This window comes from Nelumbo lutea, chromosome 2, assembly GCF_056320005.1.
Source record: "Nelumbo lutea isolate HS-2025 chromosome 2, American lotus-T2T, whole genome shotgun sequence".
NCBI classification, from domain to species: domain Eukaryota; kingdom Viridiplantae; phylum Streptophyta; class Magnoliopsida; order Proteales; family Nelumbonaceae; genus Nelumbo; species Nelumbo lutea.
The window spans coordinates 26,411,668-26,419,884 of NC_142685.1; the positions used below are offsets into that span (position 1 = coordinate 26,411,668).

At 36.1% G+C, this 8,217-nt stretch overlaps 1 pseudogene; it reads right to left on the reverse strand.

The window, feature by feature from the left end:
• Positions 1-677: 677 nt before the first annotated feature.
• Positions 678-3,963, reverse strand: LOC148869367 (uncharacterized; annotated as a pseudogene).
• Between the last annotated feature and the right edge of the window lie 4,254 nt (positions 3,964-8,217).

The window sequence follows — 8,217 nt, forward strand, 5'->3', positions numbered from 1 at the left end:
AGAATGCCATGAAATCCATGAAATTTTTCTCTTCGTTCTTTCTATTTCTAAAAAAGGATGCTAGAATTTGGAAAAAATGATTCAGGTGGGTTGAAATATATCCTTTGTATTTCCTTTTTTTTTCTTTCAAATCTCTCTTATGTTTCTCTGTTGTTCCTTATTTTTTAAAATTAAAAAAAAAAAAAAAAACAGTTAAGAACACTTTTGTCCTTTACTTTTAATCTGCAACTATTTTAAAGTTTGAAAAGAAAACATATATTAATTCATTTACCTTTTTTGGATAAGTAAATTGATGATTTGTATTAAATGGAGGAAGAGACCTTTATTGTTGGTTGTCTGATTTAGGGGGGAAAAAACGAAAGAGTGAAAGGAAAAATTATAAAAGAAGCTTAACCCGGTACGTGAACAATACTTGATACATGCATTCAACATCTTATTCTGAATATTCTGATTGTTCAAACATAGCTAGCAGGTAGCGTACAGCACATCGGTTGCTCTTCTAAACCCAAGACGCCATGCCCTAATACATGGGATGATGGGGCTAGCAGGCTTAGCACTTTGCAGTGTTGTTATTAGAATTTAGAAAGGTAATATGGGAAACTAAAGTAGAAGAATCAAACAAACGTACATCAGACAGAGGAAGGTGAATAAGGAATCTTCTCGTGACAGATGACGCATCAACGATTTGCAGCCCGATCCGCTTTATACTGTGTGATCCATCGGGCAATGATTCGGACCTCACGGCTTCGTTGCGCGGTTAACCAGTGTGGGTCATCTGGTGATGTAGGAAGTAAATCCAAGCAATGGGATCCTGTACAAGGTATACAGATTTCTTACAAATTAAAATTCATGAGAAGAACGTCCAATTAAGGTTCCGCATGTTGGAGCGGGTCTAAAGGATATACTATGACTCCAGTAGAGATCACCTCTTTTGCTAAAACCAGTTTTAATTGAATTGGGATCTGGTCCCAATTAGGGTGTTGATTGTACTGGATTTGGTTAAATCCGATCCAATCTAAATTAAATTGAGTCCATTACAATAATTGGATCGGTCCAATTTAATATTTGGACAGAAATATTGGCTCAAGCCAACCCAGGTGCAATCCAATCCAATAAATCCTTTAGACCATTAAATCAGGATTAGTCCATTTCAATATGCACAACTTATTGGTTTTTCCAATCCATCTAAGTTGATTTTAGTTTGAACAGGGTCTAATCCAAAACGAATCCATTGATACACCTAGTCCCGATACACTGTTTCAACAGGCATTGTAACCGTACATTGGAAACATCTCTCATATCCTGTTGGAACCACGATTTGGGATCGAATCCGGGTTCGTTTTAATTTGTTCGGAAGCATCTACCTTACCCCCTTCATGGCCAGATATTTCAAATGTATGGCTGCAATGGCAATTGGAACCACAATTTGGGACAAGATCCGGACTGGTTTTAATTTGTTAGATCCAAGCTGGACCAGACCAGTTGATGAACCAGTGAGGGTGGTTTAACCATCAAAACCGTAACCCGGTGAGCTTCCAATTTTTAGTCTAATTTGAGTCTGACAACATTGGCTGAAACTAGTCTTATCACATGATCGTACCCAAAAACTGCACACAATTTTATCCCATCATGTGTTGAAGATTTTGCCTTAAATAAACCTTTTCCCATATAGTAACATTTGGCCCAAAAAAAAAAAAAAAAAAAAGTGAATGGGGGACGATCGAGATGGTTACAATCACTATATAATCACATTTTTGCCTCAAATAAAAAACTAAATAAGAAATGAAAGATATACCTTGTTTAGTAACTAGGGCGACAAGGCTGTGTGATAAGCTTCTCAATACACTGTGATACAAAACAAAACCCAATCGTTTCAATTCAAATAAGTTGATGATAGCTAGAAAATGGATATATATATATATATATATATATATATATATATATACAAGTTCTCATTTTTTTTTACCCAGCAACACTGTAAGGGTCTCTGAGTCCATTTGAAAATATTATGTTGCTACCAAACCTCTTTAGAACCCGTTTAATATCCTGCATGCACAATTAATTTCATTAATTCATTAATAATAATGTAAGGCCTAATTAGTAGTGTTTTCTTTGGTTGGAGAGAGAGAGAGAAATACGTGGCCACCAAAGTAGGTGGTGATCCAATGAAGCCTAGGGCTGACACCATAGAAGCTCTTGCAGGTCTCGATGCTGCTATTAAGATCAAAAGGTGGAACTGGGAACAGAGTAGCGTTGATACCTCCGCCAATGGGCATTACCATCTCAGTACATGTCTAGAAATAAAAGGGACGTATTATTAGAACATTCAAATCAAATACTATGTATCTTTTTTAGTGACGAAACCAAGTATTATTTAGAAAACAGATGAAGACATGCATTGATATTGATCACCTGCCAATTCTACGCAGTGTTTTCATTAAGTTGTACGTTTCCAGGTGCTAGTGCACTTGGAACATTGCTTTTGCTTGAGACATTCCCCTTATAAGCAGACACACCTGCAATGATCTTGCCAACAATATCCGTCGTTCCTGCTTTGGGTGTTCCATCAATGCCTTTGCATATCAAATCAACGGATCTTCGAGGATAATCATATTGAGCTGCTCTTGCATATATACTGTATGTTAAGTATCTCTTGAGCTCCAAAAGGTTGGTAAACGAGCTAATTAATTAATGAAGAAATTAACACACAACAAAAAGATCTAGTTAGAATGTTGAATTAAAACTAATTAAGATGAAGCAGAGATAGAGTTACATTATTATTCGCCGGTCTAGCTTTGCTATGACTTACACGCCACAAGTCTTGAATCTATTGCGTAGTAACGAAAGACCTTGACCTTGAGATTGAGAAGAAGCCACCTTATCAATTTCAGCCCACGATTGCAGTATGGTATTGTAGCAGCTCTTGCTAGTTTTCTACACAACCCACATGTACGTCAAAGCTAAATCTTGTTTAGAATTTGAACGAATTGAATACATGCAATAATTTCTTTTCTTTTCTTTTCTTCGATCGTTTTTAGCTTACTTTAAAAACCCTGGAAGCCACAGAAAGGTATCCATCATCCGGTGTGATATCGTCGAAGTAAAGAATTGGAGCAGATGACGCAAGGGCGCCGAGGGCTATGTGAGGATACTTGAGGCGAAACCATGAAGCAAGCACTGATGATGAAAAGCAAAGACTTAATGAAATTAACAATAAATTGAAGAGTCCTGCTCTGTGGTGATAGCGATATAAGCAGTTCATTTTTATGGGGTTTGTTTGTTAAGTACTTACTTCCACCATAAGAACCTCCAATAACAATCACAGTACAACCATTTGCAGATAAGTTTTTCTTTATATCTAGGATAATTTCAGCATAATCTTCCAGAGCTTGAGACGAGCTGAAGTACCCGTGTCCTAGTATTTTGAACCTTGCCAAATGGGACTGATTCTCCATAGTAGCGGTGCTATAAATGAACAACACAACACTAATCTGTCAGCTGAGATTCTCAGAAAAATTAATAATTAATGCTCTCTCAGTAATTTAATAATAATCTTACCTCTATGTATACTATAAGAGCATTGAATTGAGGAGCATGATCAGTTAGGAAACCGTCAAAGCTGATGTTATCCAAAGACTGTTCCGCCCCAAGGTAAACAAGAATCGGAGCGCCGGACTTGGCACCGCCCCAGTACTTAAAATTAATCACGTATCTCTGTTGAAAGGTGGTGTAACTTTCCGGCCTGTAGTTGAAGTGGTCTAGCGTCTGTGTATAGAAATAGGTTTTGAAATCTGACGAAATGGAAGATTGGGCAGCTCTCAGCCTCCACACCTCGGTGTCTGGAATGACACCGAGCCTCGGCATATTCAGAGGTGTTGCGGAGGCAAATGTTGAGCAGAGAAGAAGCAAGTCAAGCAACACTGGAAGCCAAAGCATTGAAAATGTAGGAAGTTTGGAAGCCATGTCTTCTCCTTAATATTAAGAGATGAGGTTGATTTCAAGAACTAATATTTGAAGGTGGTGACAAGCTCAACTAGCTCTAGGTCCATATATTTATAGACATTCAAGAACTAATATTTCAAAAACCTTATTCAAATATTTTATCTGATAGTTTCAATTATAAATCAAAACCAACTTATACAAAACAGTTCTTGATGAGTTCACCTTGACTGATTCTAATAATGCAAAAGTTTATGTAAAACTTGCTACCACTTGGAATGTAAAAGCGGTTGAAAAATTATCAAACACCTATAAATTAAACCGAACCCATGTGCAAATTAGTTAATTGGCTTGGGTTTTGCACTTATACCCATAAAAATCGAACCTATCAATTACGCCTATGATATGTTAACTAGTTGATCTGGGCCGTAGATCGAACCACAACGCAAGATAACAATGCTAGTGATTATATAGTGAATACTCTCTACATACATGACATGTTAACGTTGATTAAAATTCATTGTTAACGAAAAAACTCTTGCGCTTTTTTTTTTAAGAAAGAGCGAAGACTGAGGCCACACGTCCTTACTTCTAAAAACTTTTGTAATTTCATATGAGCTGGCCTTAACATGCACAACCCTTTCTCTTTTTATACAAGGAGGGAGTGTCAACCCAATGACTTTTCTAATTGGGTTGGATTGGATCAACTGGAAAGAAGAAACTCCTGGACGGAAACGGAGTTGAAAATTCCACTCATCCAAACACCCATAAATATATGTTAATTATCTATATTAGAAATTAGAAAGAGGAAAGAGGGGGGAAGTGAGGCTACTCTCACAACAGTCCACAGAGCTCATAGTCAATGTTTGTATATTAAGATATCATTATTGAAAGACTCCTTCTCCACCCTTAATAGTCAATGTTTGTATATTAAGATATCATTATTGAAAGACTCCTTCTCCACCCTTAATAGTCAATGTTTGTATTAAACTCTCTCTCTCTAGATTTCCCATGTGTGTAACATCTTTCTTCTCCCATTAAATCCTTACTTTTTTCTTAAATCTCTCTTAATCTCTTTTATCCCTCTTTATAACAAAGTAAGAATATAAATTTGATGAGTCGGATTAGATTTAGGTCCAAATCAAGACCAGTCCTATATATCAGACAACCCGATTTAGTGACCTGATTCCAAACCCATATATTGAAATTTCCTAAGTTCCTTAACTAGCTGAGCCATGGAATACCAAACCAAAATACTGGTCCAATTACGCTGGATACTAGAGATAACTCCATCAACTAAAAGTACCCTTAACATCTCCATCCAACGGAACCCATTAGCTTGCAGAATTGAGGGTTACAATCTCATACAATACCCATACTTCCAAGTGGCAGTTATTGAAAGAACTGCTATACCTCAGCGCCATATCAGCATTTGGCACAATAAATGTTTATTGGCTTTGAAATTATCATTTAGTAACCTTCAAAAAAAATACTATTGTTTGGTATGGCCGTTTATTGAAAAAACGCTGATAGACGTTTCTTCAAAGGATTAAGAGGTTTCACTATGTAGTGTCTCAAGCTGGTCTGACCACATCAACAAGGGGTTAGCAGTTAATGCAAGAGACACTAAAGGTTATGTAACTCCTCAATTAATGAGAGGTGAAAGAAGGTTATTAAGAAGCCATTAAAGCTTCGAGCATAACCTTTATAGGGGAGGTGATCAAGGAACTTAATTGTATTTGGTCATGTTTAGAGAAAGATCCTTAGAATTTATTAAGGGGAACGAAAGGCCATGAATTACTTCAAATCAACAATTAAATTTCCTTGATCCAATGATTATGATTGATTGTTAGGCCTTGGCTTCTACTATAAATTCCCCACCCCTCTCCAGTATAAAGGATCCACCAATCCACAAATTTGACTTGAAGACCTCCTTTGCTTTTCAGTAAGTTATTTACCCAGGTAAATGCAATTACCTGGGTAAGTTTTTGCTGAGGAAACATTTATCCAAGTAAGTGCATTTACCCATGTTCTTTTATTTCCTTGGTAAATAATGTAATGATCAGTTTAGCCATAAAAATCCATTATTAAAATGGGCTTTTTTGTTTCATTCAAGTGTTGGCAATTTTCCCTTTAGGTGGAAAAGTTATTTACCCACCTAGGAGATGGGTATTACTTACTCAGGTAAATGATACCGAAGAAAATAAACTTTTCCTATTCTCCACATAAAGCTGAAGAAAAGAACATGGGATTCTTGATCAATGGAAACCAAAATCCCATTGACCAAATTCCCCCCCCCCCCTCTCAAAATCTCAAAAAAGAACGCCCCTGAAATGTTTCTTGAAGTAGCTTTAGAGCTTTTCTATATCTTTCTCCTCTTCTCTAGCTTTTGGAGTTGACGAAACTAGAGAGCATATAGTGGAGTGGGTGTGATTATCTTGTGATTTCCCTTCTTACTCCAACATATATTTTGAAGAACGTTTAAGTCTATCATACCTGGTCCTTAATGAAACTTGGACTGCATTAGGTGGTATATATCAAGAGCAATATCGTTTGTTGGGTTGTGGGAAGATTGGTCCGATGGTTCTAAGCAGGCATGCTCGTGCCAATAATGCTAATGACCCAATATGGGAACATAATCTTCGAGATATCAAAGTGGAAGAATTAACAAGACAAGTTCAATAGCTAACAACATGTTTACAACACTTTGAAACTAAAAGCCATGTAAATGTTGGTCTCACCTTTGAGGATGAAATTAACCCTTTTATCATCGTGATCTACATGAATAATCAGATAAGGGGAAATGGATGATCATGTAGATCAACCCTATGCTCAATTTCGAGATGTCGATATGAAGTTGGACATCCCTAAATTCGACGGTAAGATCAAACCAGATGAGCTCACTGATTGGTTGAATACTATAAAATGCATATAAAGAAGTACTAGATCTGCAGAAGGTAAAAATTGTAGCCATCAAGTTAATTAAAGAAGTATGTATCTGATAGGTGGAAACAATTGAAGGTCTGAAAGGAGAGATTAGGAAAATCAAAAAAATAAAAAATAAATAAAGATGAAGACAGAAATGAGGAAAAAATTTCTTCCTGAAAATTATCTTCAAGAATGATACACAAAAAAAAAAAAAAAATCATCACAGGTATAAGAGAGTTATATCTATTCACTATATATATGACGTAGAGTGGTCGAACCAAAGGTACAAACCATTGTACACTACTTAAGTGGACTACACAAGGAGATACATGACATAATGGTACGTTTTGTAGCCTTACTGGACATATAATTAATGTAGTCTACCAATTGGCAATCAAAGTGAAGAAACAACAAGCACAGAAATCTAACAGGTCAATTGTAAGGTTTACCACTTGTAAAGACCCACAAACTTATAAGCTAGCATGGTTCAAGAAAGGAAATGAGATAATTACTGATAAGCATTGTTTAGTGTCTTATATTAGCAAAAACTACAGACAACATATGGTGTGAGGTGGCATCTATGGATACTTGCCATCTTTTATTGGGTAGACCATGGCAATATGAAAGAAAAGCTCAACACAATGGGTTCAAAAATTCTGAATTACACCCTCTAGAAAGATGGTGTCATAAAAAGCTTAGGTCCATCCAGGAAGGACTACATATCTAAGGTTGTTAAAAGGTAAGAAATAGTAATTTTTCCAAAAATAGTACAAAATGGGTTTTTCATGTTTTTTTGAAGTTGTAATTTTCAGTAGTTAAATCTTTTTCCAATCAAACGGGAAAAGACTAAAACATGGACTACCAGATTTTTAAAAAACCAACAGCCCACATGAAAAAAACGCATCAAACAGGATCTAGATTCAATACCAAGGACGGGTTATATATACAAGTATATAGTCATGCTTTATTTGGCTTGTCAAATGCACCAATTACATTTATGCGCTTGATGAATCAGGTATTTTGACTATTAAGAGGTAAATTCCTTGTTATATATTTTAATGATATATTAGTATGCATTACGGATAAAGAACAACATATTCCAAAAGCAACTTGGGAGAACGTCTTAATGGACTTTGTATTGGGGATACCAATAACAAGGAGAAGAGTTGATCTATACTAGTTGTGGTGGACAAATCAAGATAACACACATCATTGCCTACAACAAAACATTTGATGGACCTCATGTGGTAAAACTATACTTGAAGGAGATTGTGAAGCTCGTGGAATTCCTAAAACCAATACTTCTGGGGATAACAAGCACCAATGGGATTTAACCCTATCATAATTAAG